The sequence below is a fragment of the Festucalex cinctus genome, chromosome 10, assembly GCF_051991245.1.
Source record: "Festucalex cinctus isolate MCC-2025b chromosome 10, RoL_Fcin_1.0, whole genome shotgun sequence".
NCBI classification, from domain to species: Eukaryota; Metazoa; Chordata; class Actinopteri; order Syngnathiformes; family Syngnathidae; genus Festucalex; species Festucalex cinctus.
This window is the reverse complement of record NC_135420.1, coordinates 22399729-22424683: the sequence shown is the minus strand read 5'-3', so window position 1 is coordinate 22424683 and position 24955 is coordinate 22399729. Positions and strand designations below refer to the sequence as shown.

The window sequence follows — 24955 nt, the reverse complement described above, 5'->3', positions numbered from 1 at the left end:
TATTTCAAAAACTGGAGCTTGACCAGCAACATGTTTTCACTCCAGTTATTTTTTTTCCTGTTCTTTATGACGTGCAAATGGGGAGCAAACGTTTCTTGAAACAATTTGAAAATACTCTTTGTTTCTGCATCGGTGCCACAGAGATGAATTCTTGTGCATTCACGGCACTCTGTGATTCTGTCACTCCCTTCCTCCCCCGCCCGTTTCCACATGGCGAAGACACAGTCAACCGTGCCACCGACTGGCCCCCCCAAATGCTAATAGCGTTTGGCGAACTCCTTTCCCTGCTCGGCGGCGCTCTAACGGCTTCACCTGCAGTCTGACGAGCACGCACGCACAAACGCACCGGGTTGCAGACATCAACTCATCCTTTTTTTTCCTTTTTTTTTTTTGCTGACAGGCCGCACTACCCAGCAGAGGGATATTACTTAGCCGTATTGCATTGCTTGCACTTGCAGGAGAGAGAAGCGTATTAGTCAAAACGCCACAGAGGAGTGAGACGACAGCTCGCAGCCGAGCCGGGACACTCGCCCCGAGTCATCCTATTGAAGATGCACTCTCTCTTATTCATTCAGCAACTAAATTAGTATCACTGTTGTTGCTGACGTGGGACTACTACTGTTATTGATATGGCGGTTGTTGTGCCCGTTGCTATCTTGCCCCTCCCCTGATTGCTCAACCCATATACCTTGTATTCCATCCATCCTGCATTGCATTCATCTATCTATCTATTCATCCTGCATTCCATCCATCCATCCATCATCCCTCCATCCATCCATCTGTTTTCATCCATCCATCCATCCATGCATCCATCCATCCATCTATTCCATCCTGCATTACATCCATCCATCCATCCATCTATCCAGTATTCCATCCATCCATCGTTCCATCTGTATTGTATTCTGTCCATCCATCCATCCATCCATCCATCTATTCATCCTGCATTCCATCCATCCATCCATCCATCCTGCATTCCATCCATCCATCCATCCATCCATCCATCCATCCACCCACCCACCCATCTATCCCGTATTCTATCTATCCACCATCCATCCTGCATTCTATCCACCCAACCATCCATTATTCCTTCCATCCATCCAGCCATCCAGTATTCCATCCATCCATCCATCCATCCTGCATTCCATCCATCCATACATCATCCATCCAGCCATCCAGTATTCCATCCATCCACCCATCCAGAATTTCATCCATCCATCTACCCATCTATCCCGGATTCTATCTATCCATCATCCATCCTGCATTCTATCCATCCAACCATCCTGTGTTCCATCCATCATCCACCCATCCATCCATCCATCCAACCATCCTGTGTTCCATCCATCATCCACCCATCCATCCATCCATCCAACCATCCTGTGTTCCATCCATCACCACCCACCCATCCATCCTGTATTCCATCCACCCAACCATCCATTATTCCTTCCATCCATCCATCCATCCATCCATCCATCCATCCACCCATCCAAATTACAAGTTTTGTAATTTGGCTACTTCATTCACCAGTGAAAATTGAAGTCATTTTCCCACAAGCTGGCCCCAACCCAGACCTCATTGTAATAAAAGCCGCTCTCACTATTAACACAGCAGTAGAAAGGTTGTCTCAATTTGTAAGAGACAGATCCGCCCCCTCAAAACAGGCTAATGTCAGTAAAAATCGGGGGTGACAACATTTGCTACATCTTGACCCTTGAGGTATTTTTCCAAACAAATCCAACCAACTTGTTTAACTATGCAGACAAAGGCAGCTGGGTGACTTTGAGGTTGGTTTCCTGCTGGGATGGCGGCGGTGCGTCACGGGGGTCGACGGCGAACGGGGGAGGGCTTTATGACTTCTATTCAAAGACGTACGCGGAGGGGAGAGCGTATGCGTGACAGGGGCAGAAAAGAGGATTCAAGCATGGTGAGCGAGAAAATGAGAGCGAGGGTCTCACTACCTCAACTTGGCAAGCAGCCATGTGGTCCGTCTTTTTATGGGGAAGGGAATGAAGTCTGCAAGTGAGATATATTTTGGGTAGGGCTTTTACGCTTGAATATTTTTAGAATTGATTATTCTATCGATTACGCTCAATTGTAAGGCATTTTCAAATAAACCATTTAACATAAGTGGTGCATTAAAGCACAAAAATTAATTTACAAAAAAAAAACCCTGATATGAGTTACATAGAGTGACAATATTCAGAATTCAGAAGACTTTAAATAAAATAGACACAAAAAAAAAGTCTCAAGGACCTACAGTATATGCATGAAAGTAAACAGGAAGTCAGCCATTTTGATTAAAAGCCACCATTTTGGGAAAATTCCATAACTGGCACTTCGGTTAGAGAAATTTTCTAACATGAGCCCCAATCAAAAGCAGGTATCCTCAACAGATGGCCGACACTAAATCGTCAAACTTTTTGGTCTATGTCAAATAATGTGGGCGGAGCTTGGCGTCAAACTGTGAGCATCATTTCAAAAGTTTGAAGTCTAATCAAACTGAGGAAATTCCTTTCAGTGCTTTCCAGGCCTCTCTGACAGAGGAAAGTGTTGGAGAGTGGTTCTAGGATTAAGGAACAATGAGTAAAGCAACGGAAACAGAGTGGGATACTGTCTGAGGGGAGGGGGCGGGGCTAGAAGCCTGTTAAGTGGGGCCTCCGTCCAACACGCTTGTTTGGCAAAAGAGCATTTGCATGGAACCAATGTGGACGGAGCCGCATGTCACGCTTATTTGCATGCATTAGCATGAATTAGCGCTCTCCCCTGACCACCCCCCTCCCCCACATCTCCGTGTGACTGTTTGCCATGCAGAAAAAACACAAACACACACTGACACACACTTGAGGCGAGCATGTGTGTCAAGGCATCGGTGTACTTGCATATGTGACGCCGTCTGTAACCATTTCAACAAACACAAATGGATACAGTTTGACTCACAAAGACTGGCCACGCCATCAGGTCCATCCGCACGAGGAATTAATACGAGCTGTGCTTTACATTGGAGCTAATATTTGGCCTTGTGCGTGATGTAAAAATAGCCGAAACAGCCAGCAATGGATTAGCACTTAGCTAACTCATTCACTGCCAGCATAGGAAAAATGGATATACGACGTGTTTAGCCGTCAATGGCAGTGAATGAGTTAATGGATCAAACACATTCAGGTGGCTCTGCAACCGAGAAAGATGATCCAATTGATCCGAAAACGGCCGCAATCGGAATCTAAATACGACCTTGCGGCGATGCTTCTATCTCAGCGTGCTGCAGACCGCCAACCCGCCCACCTCACACCTACGCCGCATCTTTCTTCACTTCCCACAATCCTCCCTAAGCGCCGATGACTGACGGCGTGCCGGGCGCTACAAGACAGACAGCGGCAATTAGCCGGATTGAATTGTTTGCAGGATGTGGAAACAATAGAGGACACGAAGGTGGCGGTGCCGTCTCGCAGCTTTGGCAATGCATTGCGGCAGATATGGGCTAAATTATGGGATTAAAAAAAAAAAAAAAAAAAGCAAGCTCGCAATGGAAGGAAGAAAGTGACCTTTACGTGTTTGCTTTGCCTTGCGCGCGTGTTTAAAATGGTCGCCCAAGCATAATAACAACAGGCCAAGGGAGAATAATAAAGCTGAGTCAAGACGTTAAGTTTTGTTCACCCCATTACAATCATGGAAATGATAGAAGAGTGTATATGCTAAGTCCTTTAAGTGTATACGACGTGTGTGCATTCATAGTAATTAATGTCACACGTTGTTTAAAAAACAAGACAGGCAAAAACAAAACAAGAGCACTCGCACACCCTTTCTTTGTTATCATCCAACTTTGAAGGCTACGTTGGTAGAAAAGCTTCAAAACGTTGCAACGCCCATCTGTCAAGCATACCTGCATCCAATTGTGGCTCAGTTGGACGAATTCCCAGGAGGAGTTTGTCAAAGTATGAGCCCTGGAGTTCACCCAAAATGGCTGCTTCAGACGTTTTTCCGTGGACCTGTCCTCCTCATTCTATGCTGAACGGTGAAACTAGCGACGCCATGCTCCGGTTGTACATGCTGTGGATGGTGGAGGCAAAAAGTCTTAGCAATTTTGTGTCCTCCATCTGTCTGGAATCTCTGCTGACGTCTCCATCAGAGTCCAACTAAGTATGAGCAATGGAATGCACCCAAAATGTCTCCTTCAAAACAAAATGGCTGACTTCCTCTTTTATCACAGACACAGGCCCTTTTTGTGTCTAATTATGATAGGTCCACCAAATTTGGTATTGATGGGTAAAATTGGTGATGGGGACCAAATATTTTCAAACTTTCTGAGACTCCTCATTAAGCTCCACCCACATTAAATGGTCACACTTGTGAATGTAGTGTCGTCGTCCTGTCTGGTATATAATTTTGGTAGCAAGTGGACAAAAGGAGTTTGTCTTTGAAGGAGCCCTGAAAATGGGCAAAATGAGCACAAAATGAGTCCATTTTGATTGTAATACAGTAAATTTTAGGACTATATTTGTATATAATGTCCCACTAAAATCATTTGAAAACAACTACAATAACGTCAAACGCTGATACTGACCACCAAAAACCGACTAACATCTACTCTAATTGCAACTAACGACAATAAAAGACTTTTCAATGCAAAAAGTAGGGCAATATTGATTGTTCTGACTTCACTCTGCGTGTTGCAGTAGTGATGTAATAATTCAGTCATCTACCTGCATATGGAAACATCCAGCAAACAGCGACGCATAAATAATGTGTGTCTCACTCGGGTGGTGCTGGGAAGAGACTGCTTGGATTCCTGCGTGAATCTTTAATGATGTCTACAAGAACAAAATGAATGAGTAAATGGTGACCTAATTTACTGTGTCGCACCTTGATGTGACATTAGACGACTAAAAAACAGAAAACAGGTGAGCTGTGATTGGCTGTTAACCTGAGCGACACTGATGTCATCATTGGTCGACAGCAAGGGCCAAAATGGCCGCCCCCTGAGATGGATTAAAAACAGATGGATTTTGCTGCTAAATTCATATTCCACTAAAACAACATGAATCAGAAGGACAAGTTTAGACTAGTGAGGTCACATATAAAATATTTGTCATGAAATGTTTAAGGTTGACTTCTAATTTAATTGTGGAGAGTGAGTTTGTAAAAGATTGCTTTTAGGACAGCGTACGTGTGGGTGGGTGTATATGTGTGCTTCTCCATCTCAGCAGGAGACCTCCTAGTGTGTTAACGAGATTTAAATGAGTGCTCTTCAAGACTATCTCAAGTATGTTTTTTCTTTTCATCTGGAGTGCTGACAAGATGATGTCTTGACAACCACAAGAAAACACCCACAGTGCCCATAGGGAAGGAACTTGGGGGGAAACCAAAGTGCCAATAGAGATCGCACAAATCTGATCATGCAAATGCTTGACAAGTTTGTACAATCCGGATTTAGTTCCCTTTTATGTGTGCTCCAAATACCATCAAAGTTTGACGTCTGTGTTACTTAGGTACGTTAGCATGTTAGCTGCTAAATCGGCCACTTTATTCCATAAAAAAAAAAAAAAAAAGTCTTCTTTGTGTTGGTCAGTTATCAAATTCAACCGCGTAATATCTATTAAACCGTAGCAGCACAAAAGAACAAAACAGATTATCCTCCCCCCCCCGCCACATTTTGCGTATGCTAACAGTTAGCATCTGTACAAAGTGCAGCATTGGCTACGTATTGATTCTTCTTGCCTCTTCTCGTTGTGGCAGCTGGTCCGCAACAGCTGTCGATCATTGTTCAAGTGCGGCGTTTGCTGTTTACGCAAAGTAGCAGATGCTAACGGCCATTTTGGGACGCGTGACGTCAACGCCAGGATCTCCATTACAGAATGAAAGAGCGACACTCGTCCATAACTGAAGTGCCAATAATACTAATAAGGAAGCATTAGCCTCTGATCATTTTATATATATATATATATATATGACAAGGAGGTACTGCGAGATGAAGAAGTCGAAGCATATTCAATGAATAATGAAGATCTAGGGTATCAATAAATTTGATATTTAGTTGGTTATATGGTGGAATGGAGGCTAGATTAGACAGACAGATAGATATTCTGTTCTTTGTGTTGATCTGAAGACCACAAATCCTTGGCAGAGTCCTGGGATCTACTGCATGTTTTTTTTCTGGTCTCCTAATTGGAACAAATCAAACCAAAACGAGGATCATTAGATCCACGATGCAGCAATCCACTCACGACAACCGTCACAGGGATGGAGATGAAAACATGGTAATAAAAAAAAAGAAAAAAAAGAAAAAAGCTGCACGCTGAGTGCGGACCAGCGGGAGACATGTTGGCTGGAGGCTCGCTCAGTGTGATGAGAGCTAACATTCTCGTACGCACCATGTGGCCGCCATCTTGCCAATTCCGTTTGCAAACAAATACACGGTCGCACTCGGCTTGCTGGTTCGACTCGTGGATTCCACACTTGTTGATGTCCTCAGACAGCACAATTCAAACCCGCTCACAAATCACGCAAAGAATTAAACGAGAGCTACGAGGTTTTTTTTTGTACGACAGCGCCGCGACGCTGGCGCTGTGGATGATCAGATTTCCACACATCATCTGGCACCAGATCAATAAAACGCTTCAATCCTCGGAGGCGAGCTGCCAGAAGACAAAATGCACGCCCTCAAATGTATTTGATGCCGCCTGAATGTTTGACAGGCGTTTCCCTGAGCGCTAAGTACACCGAACAAGGCGTCATCAAACATTCAAATGAAGCCTGATTGATTTTCAAATATTTGCATCCGGCACCAAAAAAATGACAGAATGAGAAGCGAGGACGAAGCGGGGGTGTGGAGGGGGGAAGATGCCATACATGATTCAGACAGACAGACGCAAAAGCATACAAAACATATGAACAACAAACATTCATCGCCTGCCAGCTGATGTTAAAGTTACAATGAAAGATCTCCCAACGCTCAAGAAAGCTCAAGAAAGATCAACCAGGGCCAATTTAAAAAAAATAAAAATAAAAAAATAAAAAAAATAAAAAAAAAGCCGTTTTGTGTATAATGAAAGTTAGCGATATTCTAATGCTAATTGCTGCAAAATGGAAACAGATAGAAATATACTTTTTTTCTGATGAAAGAAGAAACTCGAATCTTTCTTCTTCGTTTGATCATCGATAAAACCGAGTTCTCTGCCTTTACATACAAACTTGATTGAAATATGACACTTTTCTCTTGGTCCAGAAAATGTACTTTGTACTTCCAGCAACACTGACGCGCCACGTAATCCCCAAAAGGCAAAAACATTCTGGATTTCAACCACTAACCTATGGAAAGAAAAATGACCCGACAAAGACAATATTAACTCTCTTTAAAGGTTTTAGAAAAAGGCATACAGTGATTTACTGACCTGGTCTGGAGGATCCACAGGGAAGAGGAAAGAAATACGCAATTAGAAAAAGACAAAGCACATGCTCAATCATAGTTGATTAATATGTAATTGTACGTAATAGTTTTCAAACTCGCCACTGGGAATTTCTGAGGGGTTTTCATCCAGTCTACCGAGTATTTGTACTATCAAAAGACCTGCAATATTTATTGAATAAATGTTTCTTTGTAAACTAAAATTAATTAATTAAAATGTATTTAATATTTGTTGTAGCTTATCTCAATGGAAATAATTAAGTCATTTGCGCCCAAAAATGTATAAAAATGTTCTATTTTAACAAATACTGTAATGCCATGGTCCCAAAAACATATTTATACTTTTTTTTTTTTTTTTTTTTTTTTTTTAATGCTAGAACATACAGAAGGCTTTGATGCATCCTCTCAACTGTAAAGAACGGGTGAAGCAATGGTAGTAATTACAAAAACGGCCAGCAGGTGGCAGCAGAGTATAAGAGATCAACCAGGGCCATGTTGCAAACGAGCTAATTTGCCCACAATTCTAAACAGATTTGTGAATAAATCTAAGTAAAACTTAGTAGCAATGCTAATTGCTACAAAATGGAAACAGATAGAAATGTACTTTTTTTCCTGATGAAAAAAAAAAAAAGACTAATCTTTCTTTTGGTAGGTTCCATGTTTTTATATCAATAGAACATAATATAATGTGGATCTTGCAAAATCCAAGTCAGAATCCAGTAAAACAGCCGGGAGTGAAGGGAGTTGCTTCAGTGAAAATGGTTGGGAGTGAATTTTCCTAAATAACCATTTTAAACCATGCACTTGTTCGCACATCCTCAGAATTATCAGTGCGTTACGTTCAATACCATTGTCGGTTGCCTCGCATTGTGAGGCCAAGCGCACACATGCTCATAAATGCGCAAGTGCGCTCTACAGAAAGACAAGCACGCACCAGCGAGGTCTGAAATAAATTGTTCTCCAAAGGAAGACCACAGCTCAGACATATAGTTGTGTACCTATTAATATGAAACGTGATATTCCCCACCCCCCTTCCCTACACTGTATGCTCACATGTGTAAACTCCCACAAGACCCTTCCTCTTTCGCCTAAGTGTTGACGTGAAAGCCACTTTACTAGCATGCGACCTCGGCATGCGCTGGAAAAGGAAGTGTTGAACTTTATGATCTTGTGATCGTGTACACATTTGCTAGAATTGCATCTTCAGTTCGTTACTGGCCTACAACGGTGCATTGAGGAAATCTATGGGTTTAAAAAAATAAATAAATAAATGTGCGTTCATCCCGGGTGAGGATTCCATATCTTTCATTCGAGTATGTCTTTTTTTTTTTTCTGCTGGGATCTGTAAAGATGCAGAGGAGCCGTTCGTTGCAGCGCCGTTCTATCAGAGAGAACATCAATCTGCAAGAGTGACGTTTAATCCCAAGCCTGGGCAGGTAGAGGAGCAGGAAAATATGCACATGGCACACAAACAAAAAGATGCAGAGAGTCCAGAGGATGGGAGATCTGGCAAATTAAATTATGTCATATGTGTGAATTATTTGTATGCATTTTCACATTTTTTTGCTTTCATTACGGTATTATGTTTTTTTTTTTATATATGTTTCGTCTCTATACACTACCTACTAATTTTTATCCATTTCCGGGGGCGGCCATTTTGCCACTTGCTGTTGACAGGAAATGGCATGCCAATTGTTTTCGGACTTTGGTCATGTGACGTTCGCAAGCTGAGTCGTGATTGGTCGTTTATCTGAGCCCCGAGAAAATGTGATGTGATTTTGCTTAATTCATATCCCACACACGCAACATTAATCAGAATACCGTATTTAGACTAGTGGACACGCATAGAACATGTTATTGTCCGGCTGTCCGGCTACTGACTTCCTCTTTTTACAGTGGGACCTTGATTTATAACTGTCACAAATTGCGAGTTTTTCTAGACACAGATTGTTGCTTGGTTGATTTTTTTATTTTTATTTTTTTATTCAAATTCAAAATTAGATTTTCCTTCCATGTCTGAATTCTCCAAACAACAAAACTACTTTGAATCCAAGCCACTGAATTCAGGAAGATCCACCCACTTATGAGGTCGGCTAAAATTGAGCATCTGCGTACGATACGTGCTTCAGATTCGAGCTCATTTGGGTGAATTCCCCGGTAGAGGTTTGTTGAATTTGAAACCAAAATGGCTGACTTACTGTTCAATTCTGAGCATGGAACATCCATACAAACATTTACAATTCAAATATCTACAGCAGTGGTGTCCAAACTACGGCCCGGGGGCCATTTGCGGCCCGTCGTCTATTTTTCAGTGGCTCGCGACATATGCTAAAAATGGCATTTGACTCAGTTCAAATAAAATAAAAACAAAAATGTTTGGAGATGGTCAAAGCAAGAAGGGAGGGTGTAAAAAAAACAGGTGCTATTAAAGTTTATTTTAGTTAACTAAAACTAACGAAAAAAACTAAAATAAAATAAAAACAATTTCGTTAACAAAATAAAATAAAAACGAAGATGCTTTTAAAAAAGAAAACTAACTGAAACTACATTTTATGTTTACAAAACTAACTAAAAATATTGCGCATAAGTAATTCACATAAAAAAAACTGAAACTAACTAAACTAAAACTAAGCATTTATTAAAGAAGTAAAAAGAATAAAAAAAAACCCTAAACAGAACCACCCTGAAAACTAATTAAAACTAAATTTAAAACAAAACAAAACTCAAAACTAAATAAAAACTAAAATTAAAAATTCCAAAACTATAATAACCCTACTGCCATATTACAAATAAATTGGTTTATATACTATACCATTTTTCTAAATATGCGAAAGCACAAATAAATTATTAGTACAATTATTTAGGACTAAACACAATTTCTCTTCATAACATTATGTGGCCCTTGCGTCCTTCTGATTTTCTGTATGTGGCCCTCATAAGAAAAAGTATGGACACCCCTGATCTACAGTATATGATAGTACAGACTGGCTGTGACGCTGTGTCGATTCAAATGAGAAAGTAAAGCTAGATAAGTTGATTTAATTGGACCCGCAGCGGAGTGCGACGCCATAACGACAAGCGGAAAAAGCCGTGATCCTTGACACACCTTCCCTCCATCTCCCGCCACACGACTATGACTCCAGGTAATGCGCAGCGCTAATTAAAATAGATTAGAGTCATGCATTAATACATGTTATATAGTGAAATGAAATTAGCGGGGGGAAAAAAAAAAAAGCAAAGTGCGGCTGGAGAGAATGGCCATCGCTAATGAGGGACATTCAAATGATTTCCTCAATCAGCATTAAAAGATGGTGAAGGAGCTATAGAAGCAGGAAGTAAATGTTCTGTAGCGGTTCCAGTGACAGCTAACTCAGGTCTTTTTTTTTTTTTATTTCTTTTTTTTTTTAACTCATTCACTCCCAGCCATTTCCACAGAAGCAGTCCCGTTCGCTCCCGGCTGTTTTTACTGGATTTTGACTGATTTTGCAAGGTATAAAAACATGGAACCTATCAAAAGAAAGATTAAAGTCTCTTCTTTCATCAGGAAAAAAAATATGTTCCTATCTGTTTCTGTTTTGCAGCAATTAGCAATTGAAGAGAGCTAAGTTTCATCAGTTTTCACAAATCTACTTAAAATTGTAAGTAATTAAGCTTTTTTTCTAGATGGCCCTAGTCGATCTCCTTTGCTCTGCTGCCACCTGCTGGCCGTTTGTGTAATAACTACCATTTCTGCAACCATCAAAGCTTCTGTATTCTCTAGCATTAAAAACAAAAACAAAAACAAAAAAACGTATAAATACGTCTTTGGGACACTTAGAACATTAAAAAAACGTATTTCTACGTTATTGGGAGTAAATGAATTTTTTTTGAGTTGATAATTTAAAAAAAAAAAAAAAAAGACACATTGAAACTTGTGTAAGCAAAGCAGGACGTATGATTATCATTTTCAGGGTTTGCTATGAAAAATATTTCAGCTGCAAAAAAAAGTCAGAAAAGCCAGTTGCCCAAATATTTTTGTCCAAATAATAAATACTTCCATTTCCTGGTTGGCCCTCAAGAAGAACAACGTGCGTGCTCGGCTCACGCAGTTCAATTAAAACAATGCTTGATTAAACCCGCAGGCCTCAAGCAGAGAGACAGCATGAGATCGGTTTCACTGCGAGCGCTGACACATTAGATGATTACACTGTGTGCTCTTGACAGCTCTCACGCGCACGCACACACTCGCAGCACAGTTACGGCAAGCTATGCTAATGCTATTTAAATCAAAAGCACACACACACCTACAATTAATCTCCAAAGCAACCACCAGTTCATGAACATGACCACTATGAGATGTTATTTTATGATCCCTTAAGCTTCTCCTCCGTTCAATATTTACATGACAAGATTGGACACACGTTGTGTTTATTGCTGTCGGGCGTTCCCGACTTAACAGCTGCGTTTTGTTGACAGTGCTAATGCTAGCTTAGAATTGCTATCACCGCTATTGTGCGTAAGCTAACTGCGACTATTCATGACAACTACGCACTTTCATAATCACAATTATGAGACTCAAAGGGTGGGAGGGATTAGTAAAATGAGGCTACATTCAAATCTTGCTAGCAATTTGAACACCGCTTTTTCAGTGTGCATCATTTCTAGTCATTCCGTATTCTATCGCGCCGAGGAATCGACAGGTTCCGAGAAAGGCCCCACACACAGACAATAGCGTCGGTAAGTGGATGTGTGATAGTATTCATGGAGCGGGTCTTTAGCGGCCATGTTTATGCATGAAGATTTAAGGCGACGGAGGCCTCGGGGCAGCCGAGTCACATCAGGGATGTGAAGTCTCTTTATAGAGATGGTCACAAAGGCCCAATCCTCCACATTAGGAATCAAATTGTCTCTTGCATATTCTATACAGCCGGACCTTATGTGTTTCACTTTATTTTTTTTATAATAACGCACCTCTAACGATAGCCTCATTTTACTTTCCCTTGTTGTTGCGAGCATAGAACCCCCGGAGGGTTGGTTAACAACGCTATTTCCCCGCCGCTGTTGACGCGTCGCTTTAAAAGACAAGGTGCAAATTAAAGTGGTTGTTGCGTTTCCTTTCAGAGTCTGGCACTTTATGCGAAAACAGCTCGCGCCCGCCGCCGCTAACGCATTAGCGACAATTAGCCTGCCGAGGGGTGGGGAAGACAAACGAGGACAAAACAACACTGTAAAGTAGCTACGACAAGAATAAATATCACCTTATCATATGCCAGGCAACCAGGGGCATGTTAGGTGACACACACACACACAACTCACATAACATTTGGAAGTGGCCGCCCCCGGCTCCAAAACATCTCAAATCATGAAAACTGTTATTATATCTGACTAACTTTGCACTGAGAAATATAGAACCACTTTCTATTTAAATAAAAAAAATAAAAAAAAAATGTCAAGCTGACAACACCACATCACAATGTAGTCAATGCGAGACACTTGTTGTTCCTTTGACTGTGAAGTTTAGTTTGTATTTAGTATCAGCACTGAGTCAATCTTCAGAGAGAATAAAGAATGTAAGACTGACTACTGTTATTTCTCTGTGACTTAAAAGGAAGCCCGACTGTCATGACAAGTTTGCTCTATATTATTTATTTGGTTGTTACTAACATAACTATGAGATTCATTTTTCAAAAATAATTTCCATTTGAATACGTTTTGTAGAAACATTATTTGGGCGTACGCAGCCATTTGTATTTACGTCGCAACGCATTCCGTGCGTAGTGACGTAGAATGGCGGCGGTCTCTGCCGAGCAATGTGAAATGCGTTGCGACATAAAGAACAATGGCGGCGTACGTTTCTATAAAGATTCTATAAATTGTATTAAACTGGAAATGAGTTTTGAAAAATGATTCTCATAGTTATGTTAGTAACAACCAAATAAATCATATAGAACAAACTTGTCATGACAGCCGGGGTTCCTTTTAAAGGGTTACAGCACTGAAACATAGATGCTATTTAGCATTAGCATTAAGCTAGTGGACCGAAAAGCTAAGCTAGGTGGTTGTTCGAAATACATAAGATGTGATTTCTCTTTATTTTTCTGTTTACAGCAGTTTAACAGTACATGGTTATGTTTACCAGTCCGTATGTTGGCAATTTAGCATGTTAGGCTACTTTTTATTTTACTGAGACAAGACAACGTGACCGTACCATTACCTTGTTTGTTTTCACGACATGAATAATACTGCGGTGTTTGTATGGACACGGCGTTTCTCTCCCACACTCACGTCCATTATTTGGGTTGCATTTCATTATGCGCCTGGCAAAGTGTTCTCTTGCTAAAAGAAGCCCCCCCTCGCTGCAATACAATTAGTCTATCAGCTTTTCATTTGGCCTTTTATTACTACACACTTGAGATTGAATTATACTCTTTTTAGTTTCATTTCCTCTGTGAGCGCTGACCTTCCAGCGAACAATCAGCGAACATCTGAGCCCGCAGCCTAATAGAACTAATATATCCTTTTTGGAATGGTTTTTGCAAAAGGGAAATGACATGCGGCATCAGTATTAAGAGGGAGAAAATGAGATCTATAATGAAGAAGTGATTCAAAGTGTGTTTCCGCATTTTGCCGGGGCTCGGACCACAATTTGATTCATGACAATTTAGTGGCGTTCCACAAAACAGATCGGCCAAGCGGGAAGTCATATTGGCAACAAATCTGACATACAGCGTTCTAATTTATTTAGTGAACGCTATTAGAATTTGAGAATATTTGAATTGTATGGCTCCTGTTATTACAGCATGGTCATTTTAATAAGTGGCTACGTACAAGCTACAAACACTATTTGGCTGGCAAAAGTCAGCTAGCAATATGTACGTGAAAATAATTCAGCCACAAAACCCCGTTTCACTTTACTAAACTTGCTGGGCATGTTGAGAAGAGTAGATCCACAAAAAATCCCAGGAAGACGTCAAAAAGTCGACCATTTTGGTTCTAAGACGACTTTTTAAGGAAAATAACTTATATAGAAGGGTATTGTCATGAATATTTTAACTGATTGTTATCAAACCAAAACCATATTAGAAAGATAGAGTATAAATTGTCAACGAGAGTCTTTGTCACTGCATGCGGTAAAGTTTGATGACTCATGTAACACAAAATTCCACGTGATCATGAAGTATACAGCCCCAAAACCAGTTTCACTTGGCAAAATGAATCTTGGTAGGAACGGCCATCGTGAGTAAAACCGCACAAAAAAAAAAAAAAAGTCTCAAGAAGTCATGTCCAAAATTACCCCAAAAGTAAGATATTGTGGTTTGATTATTTTGGTCTTTTCCAGGTGCACTCAAAGATGGGTGAAGACCAAAATTTGCTGCTATGTGTTAAAATGAATAAAATAAGCTGTTAAGACAAACTGGTTTCACAAAAAAAACAAAAAAAACAAAAAAAAAAAACAAGCAACAGCTCATAACTCGAAAAACTCAGAATTAGAGCCCAAATGATTTTAAAAAAATCAGCCAATTTAACTGACTGATTTTACCATTTAAACCCGACAAATATACAACATTTTTACATATATTTTGTGTACATATTAACACATTAAAACATAAGACAAAGCTATTGTCTTCTTATTATTATTATTATTATTAATTCAATCTCTGGTGTAATAGCCTTATTTATTGATTGAATTCTTATTTTTCATTTTATTATTATTATTATTATTGTTGTTATTAATTCAATCTCTGGTGTAATAACCTTATGTATTGATTGAATTTTTATTTTATTTTATTATATGTTCTCATTGCTGCTGGACATGTAAATTTCCCAGAGGGAGCCATCTCAAAGGGATCAATAAAGTCAAGTCTAAGTCCAAGTCCAAGTCCAAGTCTAAGTCTAATGCCTTTCAACACTCAGTCCCCCCAAAAAAACAGCCGATTTCTAACAAATACTAAAAGACGAAGTATTTTAAAACAGTGAAATGTTCTGCCTCTAATTCATATATGTATTGCATTACATTTTATTTTACATTGCACATTATTTTATTTAATCAAATGGTCAATTCATTGGTTATAGAAATTATATCCTGCCATCCAAATCGGACATTTCATTTGGGCCCTACTCGTAAGCCTCGATATCACTGTGTATGTTTTCTACAGAAACATAGCACATAGATAACATAACACACATACATCAACATACAAACACACACAGAAAGGCGCACACACACGTGACAGAAGTGAATGATGACTGGCCTCAGCTGATGTGAGCCCCGTCGGGATAATCTCGGCTTCTCGTTCAATCGCCAGGGAATCACACTGAGGGTAGCAACAAATAGCATAACACAGTGCTCGTGTGGCTTTATTGCAAACACACACACACGCGCAAACAAACAGAGAGAACTGGTGATTTGATGCGGAGTGGAGTATGTTGTCCCTTGGGGGGGATATCGGATAGTACACAATCAATAAGCTCCTACGGTTTGTCCACGTGATACGCTTCAAACAGACGACAAAATACGACACAAATAGAAAGACAGACATTGTCACCGCTAACTCCCACTCGAGTCCACGTGAAGCACACGCGCATGCAAACCACAGGTTTAAAAACACAAAATAAATCAGAAAAAAAAAAAATGCTAACGAAGGAGCAACGTCACGCAGATTGTAAATTATGTCATTTTCTCTTAGCGTCCGAGCGTGGCAGGATCATTAGCCGCGCCATTAAGCCCCTCAAGATAACACGGACAGTTTGCTTCATACACCCGCCGTCCGCCATCTGTCTCGCCAACGTGCTCGCGTACAAATGACGAGGGGCACGTGAAGCATATGGACAAAAGTAACAAGACGCCATTGAATCAGAAAGTGGAAATGGAAGAAAATAGAGAGTGGCGATAACGTGATTGTGTCTTCTTGGATGGCTTAAAAGAGGGTGTTTGTGAGATTTTGTGGGAATCTCAGAAGTCACTGACGTGAGAGGGCCCGTAATTCGCCCAAAATGGCTCCTTAAAATCAAGATGGCCGACTTCCGGTTTAATTTTGGCTATTAGTCTGATTTTTTTTTGTAACTGTTGATTATATACAATATATAAAAAGAAAAACACCTGTTCATTTGTTATATTGACTTTATTATTATTATTATTATTATTATTATTTTAAATTAAACTCTTGCTTCAGGTCTCTAGAATTAACCGGGAAAATAAATAAATAAATAAATAAGTACATAAATAAATAAATAAAATTTCTGCTTAAACTAACAAATGGAGTCATAACTAACAGAACGGATCCACAAAGAAAAAAAGTTATTTCAAGCCTTGATAGGTGAAAATTATATCAAGGTTTATATATATTTTTTTCATTTAAATAGATGCTCTGTAATTTGCCGCAAAATTATATTTATATTGGATGTTTTGAACATCTTTTGCAATCGCTCCCTCCCTCTTCTCCCACTCCACCCTCCTTCTCCCTCTCTACCTACCCCCCTCCCTCCCTCTCCCCCTTTCTCCCCCCTCTCTCTCTCTCTCTCCCTCTCCCTCTCTCCCTCCTAATTAACCTGAAACCAGTTGTAAATCCAACACTCTTCACCATCACCGGATACATCAGAGTCCCGTCAGAATCGTGAAGTTGTCAGGAGACCAGAGGAAGGACCAAAGGAAGCAAAGTGAGATCCAAAGACACCAACCTCCACCAATAGAGTTCCAAATCCAGACGGTTTGACCAACCCCAGATCGCCCCACGTCTTTTACCATCCTCCTCCATCTCTTCCTTAATGCTCTCATCACCACTGACAGCAAACTAATTGTCTCCGCTTCCTTATGAATAGTAACCAAGCGACTTGCATACATGCATGTGATGGTTTCTCCTCCAACCCCAAGCCCATTCCCAAAGCTATTACCAGAGCCGATTCTCTGCTACATTACATAGCGTGTCTTCCATTGTGCTTCTGCGCCTCCAGTTGTCAATTTGTCGCTCCGTGGGGGGGCGCGGGAGGTTAGCGCATGTGTCCGTGACGGTGCGGTGATTTCCTGACTTTACTATGTTATATTTGTTGCCATCTCATGTCACGCCTTTGATTTTGATGCTTTTAGTGTTGGGACAAGTTTCGGAGGTTTTGGTCTTGGGCCAAGAAGTAAATGTGGTGGTGTTAAAATACTAGAAAATACTAAATCCTGTAGGTCAGAAAGTACAAAAATAAATGCATGGCCATCTAAATCAGTGTAAGGCAACAACATCTTATATTTTATTTAACGGTATTCCAAACAAAAAAATTAGATAAAATGTCAATGTCACTTTTCATGTTGTATATTTTACGTCTTCAATCAGCTGAGTGAGCAACACAGATCAATCCTGGCATTAATAACATGCTAGTCATCTCATACAACTTCATAAGAGTGTCTGCGCTTTCCATTTAATTAATTCTAAAGAAGTTGCATTGGCTTGATAAAAGCCGACTTCAAAACACTTCAGAGATCGGTCGAGTTAAAGAGACGCAATAAAGCGGCTCAGAATCGACTCCTGTATCGCGTTGAAGTGACAATTTCATGATTTTCTTTTTTTTTTTTTTTTTTAATTGTCTCAAGCTGCATTGACAAACCCAACATAATCTACCGTATGGTGTGGAGTCTCCCCCCTCCCGAGGTCCCCTCAGTGCTACACTTACTGCTTTTTATATGATTGTATGAAACAAAGCTCAAAATATACTGCCAAAAAAAAAAAAACAGACAAGAAATGCACATTTTTTTGACAAGCCAAGTCCATTTCCAGACTTTAAACCCTTATAGTATGCATTTTACCAGCTTAAAAAAAAAAAAAAAAATAAAAAATAAAAAAATAAAAAAAAAGGATTACCAAAGCCGATTACCAATCAGGGAGTTTGAAAAAAAAAAAAAAAAACGACAACTATCTATTCATACAACTTTTATATTTACTCGTTGTGTGGCTCAGTCATTTTTGTGGCCTTTTCAGTGCAGTTAAACAAAACCGTCCGTTATAATATGGTTCATATGGTCCTTGAGTTTTGCGAGTCCTGGCATACAAGGTTTAGGGGAACTATTAACGCCGTTCTTACCGTTTAGCGTATATCATTTATAGACTACATTCTGACTTACATACACGTGTGTACCACAATGAGAACATAATAATGGGCGGGGACCCCGCGAATGCAAAATTGTATGAAACCTGCAGACCGATTCATGAAAGCATCCCATTAATGTAGTACAAAAACACATTCAGGTAAGTAATCTGTGGTTGTATTTCCTCTTCTTTTCTCAAATCACTTGAAATCTATCCCCCCCGCGGGTTCAATACGCATCCGATTGAAGAGTTGAAAAGGCAGAAGATTGCGCAGACAAATCGAAAACAGGCTTGTAAGGCAGTCCAAAAAAAAAAAAAAAAAATCCTTTGAGGATTCAGCTGTTTGCTCTCAAAGCGTGCGCAATAGCGTTCATTGTGGACGTCATCGCGTGAATTAATTCAATTTGGGAGACGGCGTTAGCCTCCGACGAAAAGTGGATTAGCATCGGCGTTAGCATTCAGCGCGCAACAAAAGTTGTGATTAGCGAAGCGACGCTGCAAAATCGCTCAGCCCATTTAAGACGCACAAGGGCGGCTTTAACCTTATTCATGCGCGCCTATTCAAAGGGGGGGCCTTTTATTTCCGCTGCTTAATTGTACTCGAGGGGCTTTTGAATGAGAGCCTCGTCGTGATGGGGAAAAGGTGCCTTTTGATACTTTCTGACACTTTGTGACACATGCACCTGTTTGCTTCGAGCAAAAGCGCAGCTGACAAAATACAATTCAATCAAGTCGAGTTCCATATTAGGGGGTGCATTCATTTGCCATCGGAAGATTTTCATTTCCTGACTATTCTCTCCGTTCCCTTAATCACCGCTCTTGTTTTAAAATTCATAACTAAATGATTGCAGAGAGAATTTACCAGACATTCTCAGCCTGTTTGACATAACTGAGTACACAAATTAAGTTTCCCCTTATGAGATAGACAAAGATAGAGTAAATCGAGCTCCAAATGAAAAATGAAGGAAACAGTAAAATAAAAAGAAAAAAAATGCAGTTTCACTCTATTTAGGAAGCAGCATTTGTTTGTCTTCTTTTTTTTAGAAAAGTGAAACATCAATAGTTGTCTATCATTAAATATAAATAAATTAAATATCAATTATCTTGTAAGCAGTTACACTTCCTGTCCTTTACCACCAAACTCACTAAATGTCCCCCCGCACCCCCGAAAAATATAAATATGAATACATGATACCAAGAAATCTTGAATGTGTCCCTTAAACCATGTTTTGTAAATACAGCCAATTTGTTATTTCCATACAAATACATGCACATTTTCATCACTATTGTGGTTCACCCACAAGACAAATCATCTGTGTTCAAATTAGCAGCTAGTGTCAACAAAATTGCTTCTTGGCTACTTGTTAATTATCCACAGTCGGCTGACTTATCGAGTGCAAATGCCGATTTCAAAAAGGCGTTTACGTATTTTCCCTGCACCGATGACAGTGTTCTCGCTCGGCACTGAGACCCCGTAGACACACCCATCCCTTAGATGCTCGCCGTAATTTGATTTCGAGGCCCCCCGTGATTGGATTACAAGGCTGACATCCATGTCCAATTTGGAGGAGTCATGTCTATTTTGTTCAACACACTCACACTCAACACACTGGAATACTAATACGGAAAATAAAAACACGCTCTACGGACAGCCCCAGCATTTATACTCAACAATATAATTTTACTTTTACGAAGACAACTGAACAATGTTTCCTTTTAGTGGTAAACGACGGTGGCAAGTTGGCAGGCTACTTCCATGTAACTACCACCAATCCAGCTACACCTACATAACTACCTACCTACTTAACAAATGAACTACCCACCCACTTAGCTACCATTTGCTTACCTTTGGTAATGACCTACATGATTAACTCATTCACTCCCAGCCATTTTCACAGAATTAAACCGGCTGTTTTAGTGGATTTTGACTGATTTTGCAAGGCCCACAGAATATTGTGTTCTATTGCTATAAAAGCATGGAACCCATCAAAAGAAAGATTAAAGTCTCTTCTTTTATCAGGAAAAAAAAGAAGTATGTTTCTATCCGTTTCCGTTTTGCAGCAATTAGCATTAGAAGAGAGCTAAGTTTCATCAGTTTTCACAAATCTATTCAAAATTGTAAGTAATTGAGCTTTTTTTTCTACATGGCCCTGGTTGATCTCCTTTGCTCTGCTGCCACCTGCTGGCCGTTTGTGTACTAACTACCATTTCTGCAACCGTGCTTTGCAGTTGAGAGGCTGCATCAGAGCCTTCTGTATGCTCTAGCATAAAAAAACGTATAAATACGTCTTTGGGACACTTAGAACATTAAAAAACGTATTTACACGTTATTGGGAGCAAATGAGTTAAGTAAATAACGACTACCCACCTACCTACCTATTTACCAAACTACCTAATTAACTATCTACGGTACTGTTTGAAAAGTAGCTAACGCCACCTAACTATCTATAATGTACATAGCTTCCCACCTTGCCTTCCAACCACATACCTACCTAATTATCTAAATTCTTAACTACAAACCTACTTAATAGGGGGAAAAAAAGGTGTTAACCTTTTCTGTATTTGTGCTCCCCGTGTCCATTGTAGCCACCCAGTGTGCCTGCTAATTATATCTAGCAGAAAGCACTTTTGAATAAAAAAAGAAAAACTGATAACATTGTGTCCCTCCTGGGTCACAAAACAAGCATCGAAGATGGCATACAGAGGAAAAAAAAACAAAAAAAAACAGTCCATACACACCAGTCAGTGATTAATAGCACTGATCACAGGCTAGATGAGGAATTCACATCCCACTGGTAGCAGTTTCTCTGGCGTCAGGTCATTTTCAGCTTTTATAATGGCTAAATTTGAATAAACTGCGTCCTAGAACTATTCATCCTTCCAAAGCGTGAGCTGGGACCAGTCTAGGCGGCAAGATCTCAGCCACTCGATTCCGTCCGATCGCAAAGCATCGTTTACATTCCGGAGCGTCATCAAGTTTGTAGAACATGAAACAAACATGCTGCCTGCTGAGGCATGGAGCCCGAGTACGAGGGCGGAAGGAAGTCGTTTGTAGTGGCGAGGCTGGAAAGACTCACGGGCTCAGGGGGCCATGAATAATTCAAGTCGGTCACTTGGAAATGTATGCACACCAAAGAGGCGGGTGCGTACTGTGCGCCGAAGAGCACAAAGTGGCCACATCAACTCAAGTTTCGGGAAAGAATCCAGACTTTGAGTCCGTATTTACTTGCCAGTACTGTGCCGGGTACTGACCGCTGGCCATCAGACCACAGTGACTCATTTCTTCGCTGCATTTTTGGAAACAAAAAGCAACTAAGAGCATCTACTTTGTGGAGCATTCTGAACATTGCCATTAAGTTTTGGCAGTGAGGATTTTTATTTTTTTTTTTTACATCATTATTCACAAATCTGTTTAAAACTGTGAGTAAAAGAGCTTTTTGCAGCATTGCCATGGTTGATCTCTTATACTCTCCTGCCACCTGTTGGCCGTTTTTGTAATAACTGTCATTGCTTCAACCATTCTCTTCAGTTCACACGCTGCAACAAAGCCTTCTGTATGCACTAGCATTTAAAAAACAAAAAAAAACAAAAACAAACGTATAAATACGTGTTTGGGAGAATAGAACACATCTTAATGGGCATTTGACATTTGGCTCTTCGTGTCTTTCCCGACTTTTTTTGTGGGCCTACTCATGATAGACATGCCTACCGAGTTTCATATTGAGAAGTGAAACTGGCTTAAACTTGGAGTTGAGTCGTTATGTGCTTTATGCTCAATCATCAAAATTTACCACCATACTGCAGCCGCACAATGACAACACTTTAATGGTTCCCAATTATCGCCTTGCCCATCTGTCTAGTGAACTGGCCAAAAGGAATCTAAAATGTCCACTTTGAACCAAACTGCCAAAGTTACATAATCTTTATGTTTATAGGTTCTGAATACATTTTCTATTGAGCCAAAAAAAACAAAACACAATTGAGCAATGCAGCGTAAATCCAACCTGAACCACATTCGCAATAACTTCTAGGGGACAGAGGACTATTGTTCCTTAAAAATGTAAATAACGCCTACATACTGTACACACGTGGGCCCAGCTCAAGAAATGAACGGAAAAAAAAAAAAAAAAAATCAGGAAACGAGCCGCTTTGATTGGGACCCACACGTACGCCCAAGCATGAAGCGGGAGATTGACAGGCTGCATTGTGGGCGAATTTGCATGCGTTGTCACGGTGATCTCACACATCTTAACCTGCGTTCACCTCCTCTCTCTACACCGAGAGAGTGGGGGGGGGGTCTGACGAGATGGAACACTTGTAAACGACACCTGTTTGAGAAGCACCACTCTACTGGGAACGCTCTCTCACTCGCTCGCTCTCTCTTTTGCTTCTCTTCGCGCTGGCTTTCATCTCCTCAGTTCACTTTGAGAAGGCGGCTATCGGAATTTATGTGTGTGCTCAAGTACTAAATGCCAATCTTAAAAGCAGCAGTCAGTCTTGTTGAGTAAAAGTAGAGCTTGTTTGAAGGAAGAAGGCTGCAGAATAGTGATTCTCTACCTCCACCTAAACGTAATTCACCTTTTTCTTTTGAAACCTATTTGGTTTTGGTTCACTCCCAGCCATTTTGACTGAAGTAACCCTTTGGTTCCTGGCTGTTTTACTAGATTTTGACTGATTTTGCAATGCCCACAGAATATTGTGTTGTATAGCTATAAAAATATGGCGGCTACCAAAATAAAGATTAGAGTCTCTTCTTTCATCAAGAAAAAAAGTATAGTTCTATCTGTTTCAGTTTTGCAGCAATTGGCATTACAATACAGCTAAGTTTAGTCAATATTCACATTCCTGGTTAAAACACTGGCAAAAAGAGCTTGTTGCAACATGGCCCTGGCTGTTCTCTGCTGCCACCTGCTGGCCGTTTTATTAAATAACTACCACTGCTTTAAGCCACCTCTTCATGTCAGAAGCTACATCAAAGCCTTCTGTATGCTCTTGCACAAAAAAATAAATAAAAACGTGTTAATCCGTTTTTGGGAGTTAAGGACAAAGTATTGAAAAACGTGTTGACACGTTTTGAGTTGGAATGAGTATGAAAAAAAAGTGACTTAAATTCCTCACAAATAAATAATTGGGCCTCTGGCGTAAACCTAAAAGGTGCGCTGAGTTTAGTTACATGAGCATATTAGCATTAGGGAACCGCGTTAGCTTAGCTTTTGATAAACAGGAAACGTGTGGGAGCAGCGGCGTAGTGTATGAAGTGCTGCTTCCACGAGTGAAATGCTTTTGTCATACACAGTCCTAGTATTTACGCCAGAGTCCACTTACGCAAGTACAACTAACTCACTTAGGCTTTGGCCATTTTAATGAAAAAACACCTGAGACCTCTTTTAAATTGTGAAGAAAAAAAAACATGTCTCCTCTAAGAAGTGTGGTAGAGGAGTTTTCGACAAGGACCCTCTAAGGATACTTAAAAAGTCATTTGTGAAGTGACTTTCCTTCATTGTTCATTAACAAGATGCATAAACAAACTAAGCGGACTTCACTATCACCCTGGGTGCTGTCCACCATATGGCCATGAAGTGGAGAAAAAAAAAAAAAAAAAGAAACTTTAAATTCTCATATTCTTGAATGCTGATTAGCTTTGATGAATATGCAAATCCAACTGTCTCGCCCGACCATTAAGCGTGCGACCCTCTCTTCCCCACCGACGGGGGTGTCAACAGTGTCAGGAGAGGGGAAGAAAAAAAACAAAAAACGCCAACGCCCTTCCGGTCGCTCACGTGTGAACCTGTAACAGATGCTCTTGTATATTTATGATGACGACGGCGGGTCCAAAGGCTTCTTCTTCTTTGTGCAACCTTTATTATTATTATTAATTTTTTTTAAGTGAACGACCTCAGCAGATGCATGAGGAGGTGACTTAACTCATAAGTCACTCATCATAAAAAGATTTATAAAGTGTATATGGCATCTTTTAAAGAATTATTATAACATTCTTAGCTGTCGTTAAGGTTGAACTTTTTTTTTTTTCTTCCTTTTTCAAGGGCTCTTTTATGGAAAAATGCTATATTTGGGTCTTTAAAATGACCTGTCATTCTGTTTTTGGTGAAATGTTATGCATCAAAAGTACTAGTGGTGTCATGTCTAGGGTCACACCAGGGTTAAGCTTGGCTTCATGATGTAACAAGTGTCTGTTTTGAACTGATGTAACTAGCATCTAGTTTCAACTAGTTTTAGGCTATGTGATGTTCTGTGATGTCAAGGGCTATGTGATGTCAGGAATCTTTAATCCTTTTACCTGGTCAACAACCAATCAGATAATTCCATGTCAGTTCTGTTACCCATGTCTATCCACCACCAATCAGATCGATTCCTTGGCTATATAAGCATCCTGACACGCGTGTGTCTTTGTCGGATTATTACTTCTGTTACCACTGTTCCTCTGTGCAACTCTTTGTTTCTCGTCTAGTCAAGTTTGTTCCACGCCTCTCGATGTGAATAAATAGTT

The 24955-nt window shown here is 40.2% G+C and overlaps 1 protein-coding gene across 3 annotated transcripts in view; it reads right to left on the bottom strand.

The window, feature by feature from the left end:
• Positions 1-24955, bottom strand: part of dab1a (DAB adaptor protein 1a) — a 221073-nt gene that overhangs the window by 135434 nt on the left and 60684 nt on the right. The window contains exon 1 of one of the 3 annotated variants that reach the window (XM_077534767.1): positions 3878-3894. The exons of the other annotated variants lie outside the window; for them this stretch is intronic. The gene's annotated coding sequence lies outside the window, so the exon portion shown is untranslated. Of the gene's footprint in view, positions 1-3877; positions 3895-24955 lie in introns of those variants that run through there. 3 annotated transcript variants of the gene reach the window in all.